Source organism: Oryx dammah, unplaced genomic scaffold, assembly GCF_014754425.2.
Source record: "Oryx dammah isolate SB20612 unplaced genomic scaffold, SCBI_Odam_1.1 HiC_scaffold_6, whole genome shotgun sequence".
Lineage (NCBI taxonomy): Eukaryota > Metazoa > Chordata > Mammalia > Artiodactyla > Bovidae > Oryx > Oryx dammah.
The window spans coordinates 6,854,673-6,881,104 of NW_024070190.1; the positions used below are offsets into that span (position 1 = coordinate 6,854,673).

A 26,432-nucleotide genomic window follows, 5' to 3' on the forward strand; every position below is an offset into this window, starting at 1 on the left:
ATTTCATGTATTGCCCTTCCCTGGAGTAGTCCAGTTTTGAAAGATTGTGGGAAGAAGTGGGTGAACTGTCAATGGTTGAACTTCAGAAGTCAGTGGGAAGATTTTAAAGTCTGGGATTTCTCCAAGAGCTCCTTCAAACCACATCACTGGGCACCTATTTACTTGTTTAGTCACTGGAGCAGATGGAAGTTGCATTTGGTATACAGCCTTGGGATACAATATCCTGAATTATTTCTAGAGTCCCATGTAAAGTTGTTGATTCTAAACCAGTTCATTTCAATTAGTAAACCATTGCTTATACAGATGACCTTTGAACAACGGGTTTGAAAGGGCACCAGTCCACTTACATGCAAAAGTTGTTCACTAAATCTGTAATACAGTGCTACACCATCTGAAGTTGGTTGAATCCATAGATAATGATTATAAAGCTATATGCAGGATTTTCAACTAGTAGCGGGCCAGTGCCCCTAACAGCTTCCCTCTTGTTCAAGGATCAGCTGTACCTTGTATTAGGTAGGACTTGAACCCCAGACTTTCAAGCCTCAAAGCTCAGGCTCTTTTCCAGTATCTTAGACATTCCACCGCAAGGCCAGCCACAGTGACTAGGTGGTGATGCCAAACCACGGCATCAGTAGCCTGGTCAGCCATATGCTGGACCTGACAGTCAGTGATGAAGCTAAAATATTCTTATATTTAACCTACGGTTCCCACCCTCTGGAGGCACTGCTATTGTAAGACACACAACTTTGTCAGTGCACACTGCCTAATACTGTGTGTGAAGAGGATTAAACATACACCTTTGCACTTAATTCTAAAGTAGCTTCGTACACCTCTTTACGTTTTGGTAATAAGCCTACAGTAACCTTTGCAAAATGTTTCTTTTTTCCAGGCCCCGGAGGAAGGGCACAGTTCCTCGTGGGTAACCCTTTCTCCCTCTCCCAACCCCTTCCCATATTTCTTCTACTCCCATCCTCCGGACCCAGAGAAGGGGCACAGTATGATTATGTTGAACGGAGGGAGAGGACGCTACGCATGGACCTGGTGCTTTTCAAACAGAGCAGGCTCTCCCTAAGGTGTGACGCAACCCGCCTCGCAAAGCCCTGGAACAGCGAGGACGCGGGACCAGCCACCCAACCCCGCCGCGAGGAGAAAGCCCCAGCCCCGACCCCACCCCGGGAGCTCGGCCCGCCTTCCTCTCTTCCTCATTGGCTCCGGCCTTCATGCGTTACGCCTGCGACGCTGGCGCTGCCTTACCGGCGAGGGGCGGGGCTCGGGACGCGCGAGGCTGGCAAGTGCGCAAGCGCAGGAGCGAGTCTGGGGCCGGACGGGGGGTGGGCGGGGGTGGCGCCCCCGGTTCCCGGGGTCCCCGGGGGGGGCGGGGGGTGGGGAATTTGCGGCGGTGGTGGCGGCGGCGTCAGCGGCGTCGACTCGGGATTCTCCCGGTGAGGAGGAACGCGCGTCAGTGGCGGCCAGAGAGCAGGTAAAGGCGGCCGCCGGGCCCGGGCATGCCGGCCGCTGTTAGGGGTCCCGGCCCCTATCGGTGGCCTGCAGGGAAGGCGGTGGGGGTGGCAGTCAGCCCCGGCTGGGGGTCGCGGTGGCAGGGCTGAGGGCGCGGGGGACTCGGCCTCGACGCGCCGGCCCGAGGCTTCTTTCCGGCTCTGGGGCTCCGGGACGTCTCCCGGCCGCGCCCGGGCAGCCTGGGACAGCACCTGAGCCGCGGGCGCGAGCTCTGCCCGGCTTCTCTGGACCTTTGCGGCGGCCAGCGGCCACTAACTTTATTTCCCGGCGCTTGGAGGGCGGAGGTCAGGCAGGCTGGCGGCGACTTGCCGCGATCTCGGTTGCATTTGTTATCCTGTACCCCGGCAAAACTTGCACCCGGGCCGGGCCCACCCCGGCAGGTTGACGGCTGGAGTTGACAGTTTCGGCGCCACCACCCTGCGGGTCGCGCTGTAAGATCTTGCCCCGCGGGTGTTCGCCCACCTGTCATCTCCTCTGCGCCTCAGCCCGCTGCTTTTTTTCCTGCCTGTAAAGCCCTTTGCCCGGGCGAGAGACTTCAGAGGATCCTCTGAGACATCTGCCGTCTGTCCCGGGCATCATTGGCGCCTTGTCTGAGGTGCGGGTTGGCCTCTGGTGGGATTATAACTGTATAATTTTCTGTATGGGAAATAACCCAGGGAGACCCCCGCACCACAGTGTGGAGGCCAGTTGTTTGCTTGGTGGCGGAGCGGGTAAGCATAGAGGCTTTAAAAAACGCTTCCTAGCTCTGGGTCTTACTGGGTTAAACAAAACAAAACAACCATACACACCCAGTGATAGCACTTGGTAGTTGATGAGGTTGTTTTAAACAGATACAACATTTTAAGAGAGTTGAATCTCGTGTTGAATACTTTGGTGTTGAATCCAGACCAGAATGTTTCCTTGAATATTGAATTCAGCTTGCACTTTCCTTGGGGTTTGCTTAGCAGATTGATGGCACAAACTGAATTGGTCTTTTCTTCCTGATGATCCTTGGCTATTCTGCTCTGTTACTTTAAACTTCCACACCCAGGAACCTTATGCTAATAAAGATGTTGACTTTGTGCCCTCATCTTATAAATGTAGTTAATTAATACGCGGGATCTGTTTTAAAGAGCTTTTCAAGTAGCCAGCAACATTTTTTTTTTCTTCTGACAGCTCTTTGTTGTCATCCACGTTGTTACTACAAAGATTGGAAAATTTGGAGAAGTGGGGGAGCATAGGGAGAAAATGAGTTACTATATAATTTAATTTACATTAAAGTGAATTTGTAAGCTATAAGATTATATGTGAATATAGTGAATATTTTTGAGTACCTACTGTGTACCAGTTTTCTAAACAGATAAATACCCTCTCCAGCAGGGAGTTTGCATTAGTAGGGGATGGCAGATAATAAAATATGTTCTTTGTCAGATGGTGTTAAGTACTATAGAGAAAAAGCATGGATGTGGTAGACTTGCAGTTTTATTTTGTTTTATCAAAGTATAGTTGATTTACAACGTTGTGCTAATTTCTGCTGTACAGCAAAGTGATTCAGTTTTACACACACACACACACACATTCTTTTTTTAAAATACCTTTTCCATGGGATACTGAATATAGTTCTGTGTGCTATACATTAGTACCTTGTTGTTTATCTGATCCATATACTAGCTTACATCTGCTAACCCCAACCTCCCACTCTGTCCCCTCCCCTTTGACAACCACAGATCTGTTCTCTAAGAGACATGCAGCTTTAATTAGAGATAGCCAAGGAAAACTTCCTAGAGAAGATGACATTTGAGCCCTAGAAGACTACAGGGAAGTGAAAGGGCAATCTCTACACCTCTCTGAGGGAAGAGTGTTCAAGCAGAAAGAAAGGCACTAGCAGACTGCTTAGAGGCAGGAGTGTACTGGGCGCATTTGAGGACAGCAGAGGCTGATTTGGCTGTGGTGAGTGAGCAAAGTAAAAGCAGTGGAAATGCAGAAGAGAGGTAAGTGGAAATGGGGAATCAGATTGTGCAAGGGCTTGTAGGCCTTTGAAGGACTTGGGCTTCCACTCTGAGGGAGAAGGGGGCTCATCCTTTTGAATAGAGAAGACATATAATCAGACTTGCCTTTTATAAGGGTCACTGTGGTGGCTGGATGGAGAATAGATTTTATCTGGGGTGGGGTGAGGTGTTGGGCAGAAGCAGTGATGTCAATTCCAGGACCCTTCCCATAATCCAGGCCAGAGAGGTTGTACCTTAGACCATAGTGGAATTGGTGGAGTGGTTGATTTTTTAATAAATTGAGGGTAAAGTCAACAGGAAACTTAAAAGATACCAGAATTTCTGTCCTGAGCAAGTAGATAAATGGAGTAGACATATATTGAGTTGAGGTTCATGAGAGGAGCAACTTGGTTGAGAGAAGGTTAGGAGTTGGTTAGACAATAATGAAATTAGACTCCAAGTGGAGATTAGTAGTAGTAGACCCAGTGACTTTGTATTGAAAACCCTTCTGTGTTATCTTGACTATAATAGGGACTTAATATGTTCAACCATGAACTGCCAACTTTTTTTCATACTCATTTTCTTTCTAGACTTTTGGACCAACCTAATCATCTTTTTCATCACATGTAGCTTTGTTTTTACTTGCATGCACTTAGAGCATCTGTTTCAGTTGTAGAGAAAGCCATATAATCCAGAATTTCTGAATACATTTTTCATTTGTTGTTGTATCTAACTTGAACAATTTCATCTGATTAACCTTTTTCTGAATTGTGTTTGGATACCTGGCTTAAGTTCAAGAATTTTTTCAGGCTTCAGGAATCTTGTTATCAAATGTGGCTTCACTTGGCCATTTGTAAATTACAATGGAAATGACCTGTATTTTTAATACTTTATTAGTAGTCAGTAATATACAAAGATTATCCTAATTCTTCTGTTTCATTAAAGATGACTTGACATAAATGGGCCATCACATATTCGGTGGAGATCTTCATCAAATTATGCAGTATTTGGAGCAATAGAATTTGATCTGTACAACTTGTATGAAAAATATATTATGGTCTTAAAATTTAAGGTCTACCCCTTAACATTTTCAGAATCCCAGTAATACACTAATATTTTAAAAAAGATTTTTAACCAAAACATATGAAAGTATATAAAAATACATTAGATAAGTATGTTACATAAGTATATAAAAATCAGTTTAGTTCAGTCGCGTCCAACTCTTTCGACCCCATGGACTGTAGCACACCAGGCCTCCCTGTCCATCACCAACTCCTGGAGTTTACCCAAACTCGTCTCCATTGAGTTGGTGATGCCATCCAACCATCTAAATCTCTGTCGTCCTCTTCTCCCTCTGCCTTCAAGCTTTCCCAGCATCAGGGTCTTTTCCAGTGAGTCAGCTCTTTGCATCAGGTGGCCAAAGGATTGGCGTTTAAGCTTCAACATCAGTTCCTTCCAGTGAACACTCAGGACTGATCTCCTTTAGGATGGACTGGTTGGATCTCCTTGTGCTCCAAGGGACTCTCAAGAGTCTTCAACACCACAATTCAAAAGCATCAATTCTTCGGCATGCAGCTTTCTTTGTAGTCCAACTCTCACATCCATACATAAATAGCTATAAACTGATCTTAGAGTTGATAAGGTGTCTGTATTCTCTTTGCTATTGCTTCTCACCGGTGTTTATCCTGTGCCTCTTAATTCTCCTGGCTTTGTTTTAATTGAGACAATGGGAAATTTTGAATGCTATCCAAGCCTAATTTCTGGGAAGACAAAAAAAAAAAAGAAAGAAAGAAAAATCTTATCTAATAATATGAAAGAGTAGTGTTTAAAAGGTGTAATCATCTTAATTAGCCAAGAAAGAAATCAGTTTTCCAAAAGGCTAGTCATTATTCCATTCAAATGTGATTCTTTGAAGTCGAAACTCAAGAGAGATCAGGAAATTAGAGAACTTTTAGCCACTTTAGATAAGTGGAAGAAATAGATGAATAATAAGGTAGAGTAAGTACTACACATATTCTCTACAACTACTGCCACTCATCTATAAAAAGTAAAGAGAATAGAAGATTTTTGCCAGAAACCCAAAGAGTTGCACATTTTAAATAAAAAAATGTGTGAGGAGGTGAAGTCTGGAAACTATACATTAAACATCTTGGCACTGACTGATTTCTATAAAAATTGTAGACCAGATTGCCAAACAGATGCTTTGTGATTTGTGATTAGAAAATAAACTACTGATTACTAAGATACAGAATTGATTTTTAAAGAATACATCATATTATGCTAACCTCATGCTCATTTTGCCAAAGATATAATAATATTAAATAATCTTTGTGAGTGCCTCACATCTTACAGAGTGCATTCCCATTTAGCATCTCATTTAACCTTCGCATCATCCCTGTTAAGTACTATCAGGGGAGGAGGGCCTCAACATTAGGGATCCTGGGGAGACACAAAGGGGACACATATGGGAGATTTGGGGCTTCCCTGGTGGCTCAGATGGTAAAGAAACTGCCTGCGGTACAGGAAACCCAGGTTTGATCCCTGGGTTGGTAAGATTCCCTGGAGAAGGGAATGGCAACCCTCTCCAGTATCCTTGCCTGAAGAATTCCGTGGACAGAGGAGCCTGGTAGGTGTACACTCTGTGGAGTTACAAAGAGTTGGACATGACTGAGTGAGTAACACTTTCACTTTTGTGGGAGATTTTAGCAAGGACTTGTTTAGATATGAGGTAGGGGAAGAAGAGGGAGGAATCAGAGAGGGCTTTAAGGATTCTGGATTAGGTGAATAGTGATGCTGCTGCTACTGCTGCTAAGTCACTTTAGTCGTGGCCAACTCTGTGCACCCCCATAGACAGCAGCCCACCAGGCTCCGCCATCCCTGGGATTCTCCAGGCAAGAACACTGGAGTGGGTTGCCATTTCCTTCTCCAATACATGAAAAGTGAAAGTGAAGTCACTCAGTCATGTCCCACTTTTAGCGACCCCATGGACTGCAGCCTACCAGCCTCCTTCATCCATGGGATTTTCCAGGCAAGAGTACTGGAGTGGGGTGCCAGTGGTGATGCTAGTAATCGATATTCTAAAAAGACAGAGAGGAGTAGATAGGGAGATGTTAACAACATCAGTTAACATCAGTTTGGTGAAGTAGCTGTTTTGTTTCTTGAAACTGAATCTGGAATGAGTCATATATAATTTAAAATTTTAACATATGTAGGTCTGGAGCTCAGGAGAGAAGTCTGAACCAAGTAAAAAAGTTTTCATTCATTCAGTAAATATATTCTTTCAAATACTTTTGGTAAAGCAGGGAGGACAGTGGGTGGAGATTTGAGCAGGGAGATGTGATTAGGTAAGCTTTGTTTTTCTTTAAACATGGAAGAAAAAGGATACTTTAGTGGACTGAAGGAAAGGGGCTATTGAAAAGGAGAGAAAATTGAAGTCACAAGAGAAAGAAGATAATAGACATAATCTCAGAGGCAGTGGAAGGATTCGGAAACAGAGTACAGGTGCACAGGTGGAAGGGTTATCCTGAAGAAAAGTAGTGATGCATATTCCTTAAAAGAAAAGAATATAAGGAGTAGACACAGAGACAAATGAGTAGCTAGGATAGTTTCATTTGTTTCTGTGGAGCAAGGTTATCTGCTGAGATTGAGAAGGAAGAACATGGATTGGGGTATTTTTGTGGGAAAAGGAAAAGTTACCATTGTGATTGGAAAGTGGCCTTGACCAAGGACAAGCGACCTAATCGCTGATAGTGTTTAACGCCCCTGCAATCACAAATATAGAAAGAGGCTGTCCATGCTGAAGCAGTTTTCTCCAGCAGTTCCTGTAACAGAGCAGAAGGCAAATAGGCTCAACCTGGATGGGGATTGGAAAGGAAGGTATGATGGAGAACTTGGGTAGAGGGTGGTGTGAAGTCAAGGGATTACTGGTGGTGATGAAGTTGTTAACTGAAGGGCTGAACTTTTAAGTATCCTGCTTGATTAAGGAAGAAAGTGAAGCCATGACCGGGCTGATAAATGTGGAGAATGAAGAGGATGAAGAATCCCAATGAGTAAGCTGTAGGATTAGTGGAAGTAAAGGAGTATGAGAGATGGAAAAATGTGATGTGAGAGTCCTAAAGTTAAGATTCTTGTGCTGGAACAATTTCAGGTGAAATAAGAGCCAAAGTATGACCAATGATGGTGGGTAGCCAAGACGAGTAGCACTAATTACAATATAATACTAATAAAAGCAACTGTTGTGTGCTTTGTGCTAGTCACTATACTGAATGCTTCTTATAGATTAATTATGAGCTTCTCATAATAAACCTGTGAGCATTATTATTATTTAATAATAAATCGAACTTATTTTTCACAACCATCCTGTGAAGCACATATTAGGAGCTCCATTTTACAAATGAAGAAACTGGGGCTCAGTGAGATTAAGTAATTTTCCCCAAGGCACACAGCTTGGAAGTACCTGAGTCTTTCTAGCCCCAGAACTCTTATGCCCAACTCCTAAATCAGGCTGGCCTTCTGCCAAGTAGGGGTCATTGAAGAAAAGGAAGTCAAAGTACTCTAAATCCTAGTGTGTTGGCATTAATTTTTCTCATGGGTAGTGAAGCCCTGGAATAACAGATCTTGTGTGGAGAGGAAGACAGGAATTGTATGACAAAGTTCTCAATAAATGAATGACTCAAAGGTCAGTCAATGACAACTGTAACTATAGTTACAGCCTTAAAAGGGGATGGAGTGGGATGCTGCTGCTGCTGCTGCTAAGTCGTTGTGTCCGACTCTTTGCGACCCTATAGATGGCAGCCCACCAGCCTCCCCCGTCCCTGGGATTCTCCAGGCAAGAACACTGGAGTTGGTTGCCATTTCCTTCTCCAGTGTGTGAAAGTGAAAAGTGAAAGTGAAGTCGCTCAGTCGTGTCCAACTCTGTGCGACCCCATGGACTGCAGCCCACCAGGCTCCTCCTTCCGTGGGATAGTTATAGCCTTAAAGGGGGATGGAGTGGGATAATAATGTCCAAATCACCTTTGGAAACCAGAATGGTAGTGACTTGTCTTCCTGGCCTGGGGTCTGGGTGTGCATAGTGATTTATTAAGAGAAGAAGATGAAGTGATCCTCTTGTGTGGAGGTAGAGGATATAGGGAAGTTTCTTAGCAACAGAACTAGGGATTCTAATGGTAGGGAGTAAAGAATTCAGAGTTGAGCCAGGAGGACTCATCTAGATGTGCATTAAAAATCTGAAAGGATGGTGGCAGGTAGGCTGATTATATAATGTATTGACTAAACAGATGTTATTTTGAAAATGAAAAGACATCAATAATTACTGTGGGACCACAAGCATAAAGGAGGACTGTCCTGGGCAAATCGAGGTATTTAGTCATATCAGTCATTGGTAACCTGATGACATACCGCCCTGGAAAGCGGTTGTAGATGTTGGGAAATGAATTGAGCCTTGAATTAGAGGCACGTGAATGGAGCTTACTAGCCTAAGATTATTCTCTAACCCCACAATACTGCCCTGAAATGTTCTGGGTATGTCTTGTTCTATAAGGGTCTGGAAATTTGAAGGAAGTTATGAATTCATCTCTAGAGGAAATTTTGGAAGCCATTATTATATAGATGGTACCTGAAACCTTGGATGGATGAGATTGTCAAAGAACACAAAGGGAAGTGAGGCTGAGGGGAGAATGCAGAGGCTCACCAATGTGAAGGAGCTGGTGAAGAAGCATCCAGACAAGGATACAGAAGGAGAGGTCAGAGGGGCAGAAGGAAAACCAAAAGAGGTTTAGCATCTTCCATGTCACGAGATGGAGCAGGACGTGACAGCCCACTCCAGTATTCTTACCTGGAGAATCCCATAGACAGACTGTAGGCTGTACAGGCTACAGACTGAAGCCTGGCCAGCTACAGTCCACGGGGTCACAAAAAATCATACATGACTGAAGCAACTTAGCACGAACACACACATGTCAAGAGACAAGAGAGATTTAAGAATGAGTGATTAATAATCTCATATGCCTCATGGATGGAGAAGGCGATGGCACCCCACTCCAGTACTCTTGCCTGGAAAATCCCATGGATGGAGGAGCCTGATAGGCTGCAGTCCATGGGGTCACGAAGAGTCGGACATGACCGAGCAACTTCCTTTTCACTTTTCACTTTCATGCATTGGAGAAGGAAATGGCAACCCACTCCAGTGTTCTTGCCTGGAGAGTCCCAGGTACGGGGGAGCCTGGTGGGCTGCCGTCTATGGGGTCACACAGTCGAACACGACTGAAGTGACTTAGCAGCATGCCTCATGGAAAAGACCCTGATGCTGGGAAAGACTGAAGGCAGGAGGAAAGGGGGATGACAGAGGATGAGATGGCTGGATGGCATCACTGACTCGATGGACATGAGTCTGAGTGAACTCCGGGAGTTGGTGATGGACAAGGAGGCCTGGCGTGCTGCAGTCCATGAGGTTGCAGAGTCGGACACGACTGAGTGACTGAACTGACAGACTGACTGGTGCCTCATATTCCTCAGAGAGGTCAAACAAGATAAGGATATCCGTTTCATTGAGTCTGGCAGTTAGAAGTTTATTGTTGGTCTTGACTTGAATAGTTTCAGTAGAGTGGTATGGGCAAAAGCCAAGCTGCCGTGCACAGAGTGTGTATGTGTGGTGGGGGGCAGGGGGGAAGGTGAAAAGACTACTTCCAGTGCAGATTACCCTTGAGTAATCTTGAAAGAGGAAGGTGTCAACAGGCTTTTTTTCTTTCTTTCTTTTTAAACATAGGCAGAGAAAAAACCAATGGAGATGAAGGGTTAAAAACTGAGAAGAAAATGGAAGTGCTAGCAGTGCCTCCTAATAATGTCTAGTCAGTAATTTTGTAGTAATCAGAAGGGTGAAAGTGAGAGGAAGAAATATTTTAGATCAAGGAAGACAAATTTCATAATAACCATAATTTGTCAGAAGCTGGAATGGGTGGAGAGTGTTTATAGAAAGGAGGGAATTCCTAATTTGGATGAAATATTGGAAAGTGACATCTAGGTTGTGGATTAACTCTAGGTTTCTGTTTTTTCCCCTCTACTTTTAATCCTGTGGTTTTTTTTGGAATAATATAACCATGTTCCACCTCCAAGGTTGTTATTAGAATGGATTTGCTATTATCTATGGATTTGTTCTCATAATTCTCACTTATTAACTTTTTAAAAAGTTAACTGTGTTTGTACATTGGAAATATTTTCTGGTTAAGTATATTTGTTTTCTGTTGTGGTTACATTTGATTCTTGGCTGGATTCACTGGTTTTGGTAATTTCTATTTAACAAAAGTGAATTCACATCTATATATGTGTTTTCTGTTATGAACGTGTGAAGAGCAATAATAATATATTAATTTTTTTCTTCCCGCTTTAAATTTGTTCTGATCAAAATGTAATTTGCTGCAGTGGAATTCTTATTAATTTTGTAGTTCACTTGTGTTGGTTCCTTAGGTTGAAGAGTAATAGTCATGAAGTGAAGTGAAGTGAAGTCGCTCAGTCGTGTCTGACTCTTTGGGACCCCATGGACTATAGCCTACCAGGCTCCTCCACCCATGGGATTTTTCAGGCAAGAGTACTGGAGTGGGTTGCCATTTCCTTCTCCAGGAGATCTTCCCGACCCAGGGATTGAACCCGGGTCTCCCGCATTGTAGGCAGATGCTTTACTGTCTGAGCTACCAGGGAAGCCCTAATTGCATAGATATTTTTTCAACAACATAATTATTATACAGAGTTTAGATGAGTGTAAAATTAAAACAATGGTGAGAATGGGTTCCTCATTTATTATAACTATGTGCTTTATTTGAAAGGCAAGCAGAACATTAATCAGTTCATAAAATGCATTCATTATTACGTCTTCTGAATATTCATTCATTGAAGTGCAAAAATCAGTGTATCCTGGCCAATGGTAAAAGGAAATTTTGCTGGTGTGACTTGTAGGGCAGCTGTTTATATTTGTCAGCTCACTCTTACACTGCTTTTTGATATTTACTTATCTGAACCTTTAATACACTATGACTTTTATTTTAGTCTATTAAAGATTAAAATCCTTTGCCATTTTCTGGATTTCCTCTTAATGATGCTTCCAAAGACAGTAAGGTTGATAACTGTTCTTGCTTTTCTCTGTTAGCTTTATTTAAAAAATTCGGAGACTATTTCTAAAGTCATACATTCCATATTACTGAAATGTATTTATTTTCTCTACATCTTTTTTTTTTTAAATAGCATCTCTGGTTTTGACAAAACCTAATGATGTGCAATTTAAGGAAACATTTAGAATGCGTAATTTTAATCTTAAATTAATCTTGATGCTTACTGTTACTATATGACTATTGAGTTCAGTTCAGTCGCTCAGTCGTGTCCGACTCTTTGCGACCCCTGGACTGCAGCATGCCAGGCCTCCCTGTCCATCACCAACTCCCGGAGTTCACCCAAACTCATGTCCATTGAATCAGTGATGCCATCCAGCCATCTCATCCTCGGTCGTCCCCTTCTCCTCCTGCCCCCAATCCCTCCCAGCATCAGAGTCTTTTCCAATGAGTCAGCTCTTCGTATGAGGTAGCCAAAGTACTGGAGCTTCAGCTTTAGCAACATTCCTTCCAAAGAAATCTCAGGGCTGATCTCCTTCAGAATGGACTGGTTGGATCTCCTTGCTGTCCAAGGGACTCTCAAGAGTCTTCTCCAACCCCACAGTTCAAAAGCATTACAGTATTACTATTTTCTGACTATTGTACTGTTACAAAAGTCCATAGCCTAAAAAATACTTAGAGATCATCTGCTTTTGTCTTTGTTTGAATATGTATAAGAAGAATGGGGATCAGAAAAGCACTTTGCCTGAGATCCTAAAGAATTTGACGCAAAACAGAAAACAAAGTGTTTTGACTTTTAGTCTAGTATTCTTTCTCCTATACCACCAAATTCTTGAATATTTTAATACACTTTAAAAATGTAATCCCAGAGCCAAAAGATGCCTTATACGGCATGGAAAACAATGGTGTTTGGTTTCTAGTATGTAGGTCACGTGTAACTTTAACCCTTTTTCTTTGCTCATGTCTACATGCAGCTCACAGTGATAGAAACTAGATTGTAATGATACCAGTGTGGTTGAAAAGCAGTGTAAAGTGTAGGTTGAATCTGAAATGCATTCTCTCAGAAACTTTTTAATATATATTTCTGTTTTACTTCTGTTCTCTATCACTGCCAGTCCCTGTGCCCTTCTCTCCTACTATCTGTCCATCCTCAGGAATGGTTAGAGAACAGCAGATGAAGCAACCAGATCTCAGTTAGTCTTACTGTTGTTTTTCTTGATGTGAAATGTTGTGTAACAGTAAACACATTTGTCTATAATTGCCTCCGCTGAGTTTTTTTCTTTAGAAGGGAAGCTAATTTTCATTGTGTCTGTAAGAATTAGAGGAATGAGGAAACTAGTACAACTGCATCTGCAAGAAGTCTTTCAAGCATGTCAATATCTGTGTTCAGTATTTCTGAAGCTTATTTTGTAGGCCTTTACCTTATACAAGATATATGTTAAAAACTGTTCATCATTATGATGTCACTCTATAAATTATTTTTTACTGTTTTTGTTTCACATTTAGCATAAGGCTCCAGGATTTTGTGTGTGTGTGTTTCTTTAGGAGGTATGGAAAACCACCATGTCTACTGTTGATTTGAAAGAACTTTGAAACTGTAAACTCTGAATCATACTCTTTAACATAGGAAGAATAAACATCTACACTGTTATTGCTGAAGTTTTTTGTTTCTAATCTAAAAAATTTTAGTAAAGGTTTTTAGGTGTTTCTGTAGCACTTTCCTTAATACATTAAGTTCTTGTCGTGGAATGGAGAAAGGCTTTTGTAAATGTGTCTGTATTTCTCATTGCTTTAGGTGTGGGAATATTTCATAAAGGAATTTGAGTAACAAAATGTTTACTGTCAAAGTTAGTATTAAATGAATTGGTTTCTATTTATTGAGCTCTTACTATTTGACTTATTTTAAAACAAATAAGACCTGATTTCCCTTCTTAAAGTATAATCTAGCTTTGAAAGAAACAGTGTAATCCTGTAATACAATGTAGTGAGTCCTAAGATACAGGCATTTAGAAAAGTAATGGTAATTAACAGCAACATAATTTTAAAAAAACCAAACAGTGAAATAATGTTGAGAACCTTTTAGGGGGAATTACGGCATAGTACATTGTGTTTTGAGATGTGTTGAGAGATTAAAAAAAAAGATAGCGGAGGAAATTCTATAGCATGATAATAAGGAATTAGGATCTTATTCCCTAGGAATTGGAGTGCCATTTATGATTTTAAGAAATGTGGCTGACATTTTTAGCAGTTGTAGAATTTGAACTGAATGGAAATACACCAGGAAAAGTGACCAATTAAGAGGTTGTTGGTATTGCAAGTGAGAGAGATGAGGACCGGAGAATGCTTCATCATAAGATGAGAGGGGTAGGACCAGATTCAAGGTGATGATCATAACAGCTGACAATTATTGATCTTTCCACAGTCTGCCAGGCAGAGTGCTATCTCATTTAGTTTTAACATTCACAACAACTCGAGGTGCTCTTAGGAACTCCGTTTCATAGATAAGAAGCTGAGACTTAGAGGAAATCAAGTCTGAGGTCACAGAGGTAACAAGTAGGAGATGCAGAGGCGAACCAGCCAGCTGTCAGGAGGAATTGACTAGGCCCCAGATGAAGTGCCATTCTTTTTTTTTTTCTCATGAGTGGTTGGGTAGAGGCCATTAACTGAAATAGGAATGAGGAAGGAAGAGCTGATTTGTTGGAGGGAGGAGTCAATGTTTTGAAGAAGAGAAATTTGATAGAATACAGAGAGACTGCCTGGTTCTGAATCCTGCTTCTGATACTTATAGCTCTGTGACCTTGAGCACTTACCTAACCTCACTGTGCTTCAATTACCAACATGTGACAGATAAGAGTATATGAGGGTTAAACCAATCACTCCAATAGAGTGTTTACGGAAGTGCCCAATGTGTAGTAATTAATCATGGTAGGTATTAGGTGTATCACCATCATTATCATTCTGTAAAAATCTAGAGATCTGTTACGAAGATGGATGAGCTATTCACTATAAAACTTCTCGCACAATTATTCCTAGTAGAAATGTACAGCCCGGAGAGATGATTTACTTGATGGGCCTTTGTCGCTCCTTTTGGTGCAGCCACAGTGTCTCAAAATTCCCATTCTTTTATGGTGCTCAGGATCAAGAACAGGTAATCTTTTGAGTTATCTGTTTGTCCAGTTTGTTTTAGAGAAAACGAACTGCTTGTTGAAGGGCTTTAGTATGATACACTTGGGTGTGACTTTCTTGGAATTTCCATTAAAATTCTGCCTTGCTACACTGTGCCTGGGTTCCTTTATTTCCTGGCCACTTTTTTGTACAAGGAGCCAGGATGACCTCTCCTTTCTGAGCCAATCAAATTTTCCTCCACATTTACTAGTTAAGGATTATTATATAGTCCTATATATTTAATATGGAACACTAGGTCAGAGCCAGTCAACTTTTATCCCTCTTATGTTGCAATCCCCATTAGAGTGGAAGGTGTTACTTTTTGGTAAAATATAAATACTTCTTTCCAGGAGGAGCAGAATTTTCTTTTTTTCAGTTCACTTCTTGATGTGAATGAGACATGAGGAAGCATGGAAAATGATAACATGAACCTGTAGAAGACCTTGAGAAGTTTAGGATGGCAGGATATATTGCCTGGAGGACAGATAGGCATGATTACTACCTAATTATAGTTACACTTAGTGCCAGACCCAATCACTAGAATGCTCTGACAGGTAATATTCTAAAAGATATAGTTTGGCTGTGAAAGTGTTAATCACTAAGTCGTGTCTGATTCTTTGTGACCCCATGGGCTATAGCCTGCCAGGCTATTCAGTCCATGAAATTCTCCAGGCAAGAATACTGGAGTGGGTAGCCTTTCCCTTCTCCAGGGGATCTTCCCAACCCAGGGATTAAACCTAGGTCTCCTGCATTGCAGGCATTCTTTTTTTGGTTTGGCTATGCAAAGTTTCTCAAAAATTTCATGCCGTATTAGGAAGAACATTGGATAGGAATCTGAAGATGTAAAGCCCTGTGACTTTTGGGAAATCTCTGAACCTCCGTCTGCCTTAGAGTTCTTATCTATTAATGGAAAATTTTGAGGGAGATGCTGCTGCTGCTGCTGCTGCTGCTCTGTCGCTCAGTCGTGTCTGACTCTCAGCGACCCCGTGGACTGCAGCCCACCAGGCTCCTCCGCCCATGGATTTGCCAGGCAAGAGTGCTGGAGGGGGCTCTGTTAAGATAGTTATTCAGACTGGAAATGACTTGCCTTTGCAGACCATGTTATATGAGGTATTTATATCTATAAGGCTCTTCTCCAGGTTGTTTAAACTACAGTGTCCCTGAAAGTGGCATTGTGAGAACCCTGGGAAGAAGGTTTGGGGAAGTGCTGGTGTTAACGTCGTCAAGCTTAACTTAACTCAGAGCCCTAGGGTTTGCCTCACACGTGCTGCCCTGCTTTTGGAGCCCTTTCCTTGATCATCAGAGCCACCCCAAGTGACTTGGATGTGTGGGAACACCTTCTCCCCTTGCTTGACAGGGTACTGGGTGGGGGGCCCTGACAAGTGTGTTGTTAGCCATCCAAATTGGAACTGTCAGTTCAGTTCCCCAGGGGGACTGGGGTAGTTACTCAGACTCCTTAGGGTCCAGAGTTCAAAGCCTTAATGACATTTTTTTTTCCCATGAATACCACATTAGTATTCAAGGAGCTGGAGACCAGTCTAAACTTCATAAGAATGTGTGACATCCTGACTGTGAACCAGATATTCTTTCATGCAGAATTCAGAAAATCAAGTTCAATATTTGTCAAGAAGCGCCTGAGCTCTAAACAACAGCTATAATCTGAAACAACTGTCATAATTTCTTTGAAGTTAATCATTAAATGGAAGTTGAACATCATCCTCAAGTATGGTGAATTATAAGTAATTATGGGATTGTGATTTATCTTGCAAAAAAGGTTTATATTATCACTAAGGTAGTTTTTATGGATCTCCGATTCAGCTATTTAATTTAGAACTTTGTTGAAGTGTCACACCCTTTAATTCTCATTTTAAATTCCAAGCATTTTATAAAAATAAGCCCATGAAATATGTTTTACTTTTTCATATTCAATGACTATCAAGTTTTAATTCGATTTTCTCAAGAAAATATTTATTTTCCACTATAACATAGGTTGTAAACATGCTTATATTAATAAATATATGTAATAAATGGATAAGCAACAAGGGTATATTGTACAACACAGGAAAATATAGCCATTAGTTTGTAGTAACTTTAAATGGAAGATAATCTATAAAAATATTAAATCACTATGCTGTACACCTGAAACTAATGTAATATTATTGTATATCAACTATACTTCAATTAGAATAAAAGCAAGTAGGCTACTTGTAAGAAGAAAATAATTTGGTATGTAAATAATATCATCGTAAACTTTCTGTCTTAAGTCTGTAGTTGGGAATCATTCTGATAGTTATTATTTAATATATCCAGTATGACCAAACATTTACAAGGTAAAGCCTAGATTAGCAGATATTTGCTTCTTAGATGTTATATAATTTAACTCAACCAATATGTCTTATCTAGCTGATTCTTTAAAGAGAATTCTATTATCTGAACAAGATCATTTCCTAATATCTTCTCCCTTCCCCCATCCAAATCTCTTGTATGTTTGGCTCTGTGCTATGGTTACAAAAGTGTGTAGGGAGAGATTTTTGAATCTCGTTTGCAGGCGTACAGATTGCAGACTGGTGAACTTTTAGTAAAGATTCTGGGCAACGTTTAGAGACAGTTAGTGTTAAGGAAACTTCCTTGCCCACTGTCTGATTTTTAATTGACCTGACAGAAGAAACGCTGTGTTTTCTAAATGTCGTTATTTTAGTTCCAGTTAATTAGCTCCAAAAATATAACTCCCAAGACAATCGTCATGGGACCTTGAAATGCTGGCTTTTGTTACTGTCACCTATAGAATGTGGGGTTGGAGAGTATGAAGTGGAAAGTTTCTGCCATTGTGTACGTGCACAAAGTGATAAAAAATAGTGTTATCATTTTTTCCTCAAGTTTTTTTGATCTTTCGTGATATGTTGCAAAGAATATGTGAGATCTTTGGGAAAGTCATAAATCAGTTTATAATCAATATATACTAAACTCTGTGACGAGATGGGATTTAGCATAGTTAAGAGTTCATGTGAACAACCCTTATTTTCGTGAAAGCTGCTTCAAATTGCAACAGATTCTGATTCAGTAAGAATTCACTGAGTACTAATTATTTTGTGTATTATTTGTGTAAGTCTCACAATAATCCTATGATCTTTAGTAGTCTTCTATTTTTTGGTACCTCATACATTTCTGAAAAATATTCTTTGTGATGATAATTTCTCTAATACTATTGTAATTAGCAGATTTAGGTAAGTATGTACCTAATACTGGGTTAGCCAAAAAGTTCATTCGCGTTTTTCCATAACATCATGCAAAAAAGCCAAATGAACTTTTTGGCCAGTCCAATATTATTTTAAAAGACAATTTACCAGAAATTTTGGTGTTCAATGAAAAATTAAGAATTTGAGTCCTTTAGTGGTGTTAGATGGCAAAAAGTATGCTTTTTAATCAGGCCATAAGAATAAAGTTCATTATTATAACATTTTTTCTTGTTTGTTTTCCTTTTTCTTCTTGTTTACTGTAGAAGTCACAAGACAAGGAAAAGGCAAAAAATGCAGATACCTTCTGCTTTTATTTTCAGTGTTTCCTTGGAAACTCCATCATCATAAAGTGAAAGTGTAAGTGAAGTCGCTCAGTCGTGTCCAACTCTTTGCGACCCCATGGACTATAGCCCACCAGGCTCCTCTGTCCCTGGGATTCTCCAGACAAGAATATTGGAGTGGGTTGCCATTTCCTTCTCCAGGGGGGTCTTCCCGACCCAGGGATCGAACCCAGGTCTCCTGCATTGCAGGCAGCTGCTTTAAGCTCTGAGCCACCATTTCCTGCAAACTGGTCTGAGGAAAGGGTGTAGTGATCTTTTCTTCCTCTAGATGGCACTCTCTGTTGGAACATGTTAAGCTAGTGTCAAGCATTTAAAATCAGTTCAGTCACTCAGTCGCTTCCGACTCTTTGTGACCCCATGAACTGCAGCCCGCCAGGCCTCCCTGTCTATCACCAATCCCGGAGTTTACTCAAACTCATGTCCATTGAGTCAGTGATGCCATCCAACCATCTCATCCTCTGTCGTCCCCTTGTCCTCCCGCCCTCAATCTTTCGCAGCATCAGAGTCTTTTCCAGTGAGTCAGCTTTTTGCAACATGTGGCCAAAATATTGGAGTTTCAGCTTCAACATTAGTCCTTCCAATGACTGTTCAGAACCGATTTCCATTAGGATGGACTGATTGGATCTCCTTGCAGTACAAGGGACTCTTAAGAGTCTTCTCCAACACCACAGTTCAAAAGCATTTTTGCTTTTCAAAAGTATCCATTTTTTGGTGCTCAGCTTTCTTTAGAGTCTGACTCTTACATCTATACATGACTACTGGAAAAACCATAGCCTTGACTAGACAGACCTTTGTTGGCAAACTAATGTCTCTGCTTTTTAATATGCTATCTAGATTGGTCATAGCACTTTTCTTCCAAGGAGTAAGCGTCTTTTAATTTCATGGCTGCAATCACCATCTGCAGTGATTTTGGAGCCCCTCAAAATAAAGTCTGACACTGTTTCCACTGTTTCCCCATCTGTTTGCCATGACGTGATGGGACCAGATGCCATGATCTTCGTTTTCTGAATGTTGAGCTTTAAGCCAACTTTTTCACTCTCCTCTTTCACTTTCATCAAGAGGCTTTTTAGTTCCTCTTCACTTTCTGCCATAAGGGTGGTGTCATCTGCATATCTGAGGTTATTGATATTTCTCCCGGCAATTTTGATTCCAGTTTGTGCTTCATCCAGCCCAGCATTTCTCATGATGTACTCTGCATAGAAGTTAAATAAGCAGGGTGACAATATACAGCCTTGACGTCCTCCTTTTCCTATTTGGAACCAGTCTGTTGTTCCATGTCCAGTTCTAACTGTTGCTTCCTGACCTGCATACAGATGTCTCAAGAGGCAGGTCAGGTGGTCTGGTATTCCCATCTCTTTCAGAATTTTCCACAGTTTATTGTGATCCACACAGTCAAAGGCTTTGGCATAGCCAATAAAGCAGAAGTAGCTGTTTTTCTGGAACTCTCTTGCTTTTTCGATGATCCAGCGGATTTTGGCAATTTGATCTCTGGTTCCTCTGCCTTTTCTAAAACATCTTTTCTAAAACAACCCTGGCTTGGAGAATTTTGAGCATTACTTTACTAGTGTGTGAGATGAGTGCCATTGTGCAGTAGTTTGAGGATTCTTTGGCATTGCCTTTCTTTGGGATTGGAATGAAAACTGACCTTTTCCAGTCTTGTGGCCACTGCTGAGTTTTCCAAATTTGCTGGCATATTGAGTGCAGCACTTCCACAGCATCATCTTTTAGGATTTGAAATAGCTCAACTACAATTCCATCACCTCTACTAGCTTTGTTTGTCCCAGGATGTCTGGCTCTGGGTGAGTGATCAGACCATCATGGTTATCTGGGTTCATGAAGATCTTTTTTGTATAGTTCTGTGTATTCTTGCCACCTCTTCTTAATATCTTCCGCTTCTGTTTGGTCCATACCATTTCTGTCCTTTTGCCGAGAGAATGCACTGGTCATAGCAAACACCCTCTTCCAGCAACATAAGAGAAGACTCTACACATGGAGATCACCAAATAGTTAACACTGAAATCAGATTGATTATATTCTTTGCAGCCAAAGATGGAGAAGCTCTATACAGTCAGCAAAAACAAGGCCGGGAGCTGACTGTGGCTCAGATCATGAACCCCTTATTGCCAAGTTCAGACTTAAATTGAAGAAAGTGGGGGAAACCACTAGACCATTCAGGTATGACCTAAATCAAATCCGTTATGATTATACAGTGGAAGTGAGAAATAGATTTAAGGGACTAGATCTGATATACAGAATGCCTGATTAACTATGAATGGAGGTTCATGACATTGTACAGGAGACAGGAATCAAGACCACCCCCAAGAAAAAGAAATGCAAAAAAGCAAAACTGCTGTCTGAGGAGACCTTACAAATAGCTGTGAAAAGAAGGGAAGCGAAAAGCAAAGGAGAAAAGGAAAGATATATCCATTTGAATGCAGAGTTCCATAGAATAGCAAGGAGAGATAAGAAAGCCTTCCTCAGTGATCAATGCAAAGAAATAGAGGAAAACAATAGAATGGGAAAGACCAGAAATCTCTTCAAGAAAATTAGAGATACCAAGGGAACATTTCATGCAAAGATGGGCTCAATAAAGGACAGAAATGGTATGGACCTTACAGAAGCATTTAAAATTGAACTGCATAAAACATTTACCAAAAATGTTTCCTGATGTCATATAATCTCCGAAGATCCACATAGCAACTCCGTGGGATGGACATTTTATGGAGAGGAAGTCAAACTTCACACATAGAGCTCTGTGTGACTGGACAGTAATTGCTTGATTCCAAATCTCCCGCCTTTGTTTTCACCATTGTTATAATACCAATAATTTGACTGTTCAGAACAGATTCAGAAACTAGCAAAAACAGAGTGAATAATCAGACTAGTACATATTTATCAAAATATTTATTAAGTAATAAATATTGGTTGAATTAATGAATTAGTGAAAAAGTGCACTGTCGCACAATAGACTCTGACCTCCTTCTCACCAGGACCACTCGTTATTTGATAGTTCTTGAGGAGGAAACTTAGTGACTGCTGGAGTACTTCTTGCCATATTGTTGAGATTTTATCTTCTGTGGTAAATGTAGTATCATTAATAGCACTGATTAATGCATAGAATTGATAATATATTTTTTAAATGCCTAAAAGTTAAGAATATGTAGTAATGACTTGGGTAGGGGCCTGAAGTAGCCCTATTTCACGAAGGTAAATGTTTGAAAATACATTGTACTGAGGATGATAGCATAATTCTGTGATCTTTTGGATAATAGGTTGTGGCAGAACCAGAACCAGATCAGAGCTAAAATATCAAAGTCAGCTTTCCTAAGATGTCTGTGGGAGGTCTCAATCAGTAAAAGCAAAGCTTGTTTTATTGACCATTACATTTCCAGAAGGTAAAGGAAATAAACGGGGAGCTGATACTCTGAGCCTAATTTTGACCCTCTGTGAGGGCTTAGTTAGTGAACATAATGGGAAGAGCTAACAATGATCTGTTGTCCAGAAAACTAACTTCATGATTACTCAACTACAGTGACCTTTCGCTTCCCCTCCAACACTGACATGCAGAGTCACACTCTGGATGTTGTCATCATCTGAAACTGTTTGATTCAGAAATCTACAAATTCCCATATCTTCCTTGCTACATTCTCTGTTCTCTCTCATAGAGATTGAGTACCTGAATTTTCTCTTTGTGTGTCAACATGTGCCTTCCAGCCTGTACCCCATTTTTGACCATATGAATTATTCTTTCACCTGTACCCCTGATTCCTTCCTCTTATGCTTCTGTTGCCTTCCACTCACCAGAACCCTCATTTCAAGATCAGTGATACAATCTGTATTCTCTATTATGAGATCCAAGCAGCTGAATCCTGGAGAATCTGAAACATTTGCGAAAATTGACCACATCAGAAATTCACAGTTTTCAGCCAGCACCCCAGGAAATCCTTTTATTTATCCTTGATCACTATTCTCTCCATCTTTGTTTTCCTGCTTCTCGTCTTGCTTTTTTGATACCAAACTTACTGTAATTCTGGGGACTTGACTTGAGCCTCTCTTCCTGTCTGGAATGCCTTTCTTCTCTCCTTTTCTCCCTTTACCTGTTCAACTTTTTTCAAAATTATCTTGTTCATGAGGCTTCCCTGACCACTCAGATTGCGTTCAGTACTTCTTATCAGTACACAGTGCCCTGTGTATTGGTTTGCCTTTGCCACATAATGTGATCTTCCTGGGGGTGGGCAGAGACTGGGACTGCTTTCCCACTTTGTACTCTTAGTGCCTGGCACAAAGCGGGTGTTTAGTAAGTGATAGGTAAGTGAATAAATAATAAACAGAAGACTTGAAGCAAAGCTGGAATATAGAGAATTGGAGATACAGAGTTCCTAAATAGCAAAGAAAAGATAGGTAAGGTGCCACATGTAGTTTCTGGAAGGGAAAGTGGTTGTAAGATGTCCATAGACAGAGTCTTTATTGAACAGTTGGAAATAATACGTGAAGAAAAAGTAGAGGCAAAGTGGCCAAATGAACTCAGATTTTGAAATAACATGTGCAGGACAAGGAAAGAAGGATATGAAGCAAATAACAAAACAAAATGATTTATATATAAAAGAGGAGCACAACCCTCTGAGAGTAATGAGCTCAGATTTTTAAAATGTCAAAACTGACCTTTACAATTTTTATATAGAAAATGAAAATAACAAGCAAATAATGGGTTCTTCTTTTATTTATTTATTTTTGCAATGCCATTCTCCCAAATCATCCCACCCTCTCCCTCTCCCACAGGGTCCAGAAGACTGTTCTATATATCTGTGTCTCTTTTGCTGTCGCATACAGGGTTATCGTTACCATCTTTCTAAATTCCATATATATGCCTTAGTATATTCTATTGGTGTTTTTCTTTCTGGCTTCACTCTGTATAATCAGCTCCAGTTTCATCCACCTCATTAGAATGGATTCAAATGTATTCTTTTTAATGGCTGAGTAATACTCTATTGTGTATATGTACCACAGTTTTCTTATCCATTCATCTGCTGATGGACATCTAGGATGTTTCCATGTCCTGGCTATTATAAACAGTGCTGTGATGAACATTGGGGTACACGTGTCTCTTTCAATTCTGATTTCCTCAGTGTGTATGCCCAGCAGTGGGATTGCTGGGTCATAAGGCAGTTCTATTTCCAGTTTTTAAAGGAATCTCCACACTGTTCTCCATAGTGGCTGTACTAGATTCTTCTTTTAAACAAACTGACCCTATAATCAGAGACAGAAAATAAATAAAACTTCTCAATTTCTGTTTTCTTTCCATCTTCTCTAACATGAAGAATGATCTATACACTGATTAATAAGGGTAGAAATAAGAAGAATAATAGGAGAAAATGTAAGCCCAAGATTGAGGAGGAGATTGTACCAGAACCTCTGGTTGTTCTAAATGAATTCACACCTCAGGTTCAGATTCTGAGAAAATTTGTTAATGTCATTGCTCAACTGGTAATCTTTGAGTTATTACAGTGAATTTGAAAACTTTTAGAAGATTGTGAGGAATAAACTTCCAAAATTATAAAAAAGAATGTAGATTCCATAGACTTTAGTGAGTTTGAAATTATCTTCAGAAAAGCTTCTTAAAGATCATTTTAAAAGATTTGCAAATGTTTACAGAAAGAATAGATGGACAGGAAAGGTTAAGGAGAGTCTCTAAAACTAATTCATGCAGATGACCCAGTTTCTGCTTTTGATGGGGATGTACATGTACAGATCAAGAGAATGCTGCAGCTGTAATATACGTTGAATCCCATGAGGTATTTGATGTCATCTATTCTATCATTCTGTTTCGGGGGACACGTGGAGAGCTGGACTGTAGTATAGGTACAGTTATTGAACAGTGGAACTTGATTTTAGTTATTGCAGCTGTGTGGGAAATCTCTTAGAGGCTGCTGTTTTTGACACTGTTCCACTCATCAGTTTAACACCTCCCTCTCAGCTGGATTACCCTGTGGTTTATTTCACTGAGAAAATAGAAGCCTCCAAATCTTGGTCTTCCCATTGCCAGATACACGAATCTTCCTGCGTCTGTACTCATGAACTCTGTCATGCTTCTTACTCCATTGATTGAATTGCATTGTTCCTTCTGCTTGCATATTGGATCCTCTTTATTTTGCCTCCTCATTGTTGCTGGTATTATCTCCTCTCGTTGTAGCTTTTCATCTGTTTTCCTTTTTCTGTTGGAGAAACATGCTACATGAATACGCTATGATGGCTTACAAACATGCCATAATATCTTTTTCTCTTAAAAAACTAAACGATTCCCCTATCCAGAGTCCCCTTCAAGCTGCCACCTATTTCCTTGCTACTCTTTTTGACAGAACTTCTCTAAAGGGTTTTCTAAACACCTTGCCTCCATTTCTGCACCATTCTTTGCCACTCCACTGAGACACTGTTTGACAGAGTTGTCAGTAACTTCCATGTTGCTAAATCCAATGGTCAGTTCCCCATTTCCATCTTACTCAACCTCTCAGCAATATTTGACACAGTTGATCACTCTTTCCTGTTTCAGGTTTTCCTCACTTGGTTTCTGGGAAGGACCATGCTCCTGAATCTTTTCTGCATCACATGCTGTTCCTTCCTGGTCTCCTATGCTGAAACCTCTTTGTCTCCCTAAGTCAGTGATGTAAACTCCAGGGCTCACTCCTAGATCCTATTCTCTGCTCCACTTGCACTCATTCTCTGGGTCCCCTCGCCTCCCGCCGTTGAGTACTCTAGCCACTAGCCACAGTCCCATCATTGCAGAAAGTTCTTTCAGACGGCATTGCTCTGGGTTATTTCATTCATATTATCTCATTAAAATGCATCTGCATGCTGATAACTCCCAAACTGATTCACCTGTTCCAGCCTCCCACCTGAACCCAGCTTGTTATGTCCAACTGCCTACCTGATACCCTTTGCTTGCTTCTTGAGAGACCCGTCAGACTTGACAGAGCTAAGGGTAAACTTTATTATACTTTCTCTCCCAACCAGTCTTACCTGTAAATGATCTGGGCTATTCCTCACACAGCCATAAAAAAAACTTGGTAGTCTCTCTTTTTAAAAAAAAATTTTTGGAGGTTAGGCAGGGAAAGGAGGGTGGGCAGGAAGGAGACTTCCACTGTTCGGGAGAGACGGTTCCAGAGGAACACCCCTGTTTCTTTCTACATCTTCCTCCAATCCCTGATAAGTAGGAGTGAGTGACTTTTCACACTTTTGTAGTAATATCTAACTTCTTTTTTTCTCTTGCACTCAGTATCTGGTGCATCAAATATACACTAGTCTCAATGCCCTGGAATACTTTTTCCCCAGATACTCACATGGGCTGTTTTATTACTTCATTCAGGGTTTTGCTGAGAATGTCCTCTTTAGACATTGCCTGCCAACCCTATCTAAAGTAGCCTTCCTGTCATTCTGCATCCTTATTCTGTCTTATGCTGGCATTACATTTATTTTTTCTATCTCTGCCCCACTAGAATCCATGAGGATAGGGATTTTTCTTTTCATGTCAAAAATAATAGCTGGTGTATAGTAACTGTTCAATAAATTTTTGTTTAAATGGCATACTGATGATGACACTTATGTCATTTGTAATGACATAAAACCAGAGGGTGTAACTGATACATTGTCAGTTTTTTGTTTGTTTTGGTTATATTTTACACTTTGCTAGTCGCTGAATTAGAGAGAGGGAAGCCTCTTGTTTTTCTGAAAAGGTCATTTATATAATTATAGGCATTTTGCTAGGATGCATTTCATTTATGGTAAAATTTTAAGAGTATAAAAATTCTAGTAATATTGTTGGGAGCAAGTTTTATTTATTATGATATTATAACAATAGTTACAAGTTTAAAATTGTAATGATGAATTTGAAATTTGGCATTTTTGCTATAAAGTACAAAAAGTAACAAGACAGGGTCCCTGGCCTTAAGGAACTTGTTACCTAGGAGGTAAGATAGTCATACAGATAAGTAGCTACACAGGGGCAAAAACATGTAATGTTCTAAAAGGCACATTTTAAATCTATTAAAAAACTGTATTTCCATACTTTATGGACACCTAGCATAATATAGAGTGATTTTTTTTTTAAGTCAAAAC

General features: G+C 40.6%; 1 protein-coding gene across 1 annotated transcript in view; it reads left to right on the forward strand.

Annotated features, from left to right (window-relative positions):
- Nucleotides 1–1,390: 1,390 nt before the first annotated feature.
- Nucleotides 1,391–26,432, forward strand: part of LOC120865417 (lysosomal-trafficking regulator-like) — a 164,800-nt gene continuing 139,758 nt past the window's right edge. The window contains exon 1 of the mRNA XM_040242693.1: nt 1,391–1,480. The gene's annotated coding sequence lies outside the window, so the exon portion shown is untranslated. The remainder of the gene's footprint in view (nt 1,481–26,432) is intronic.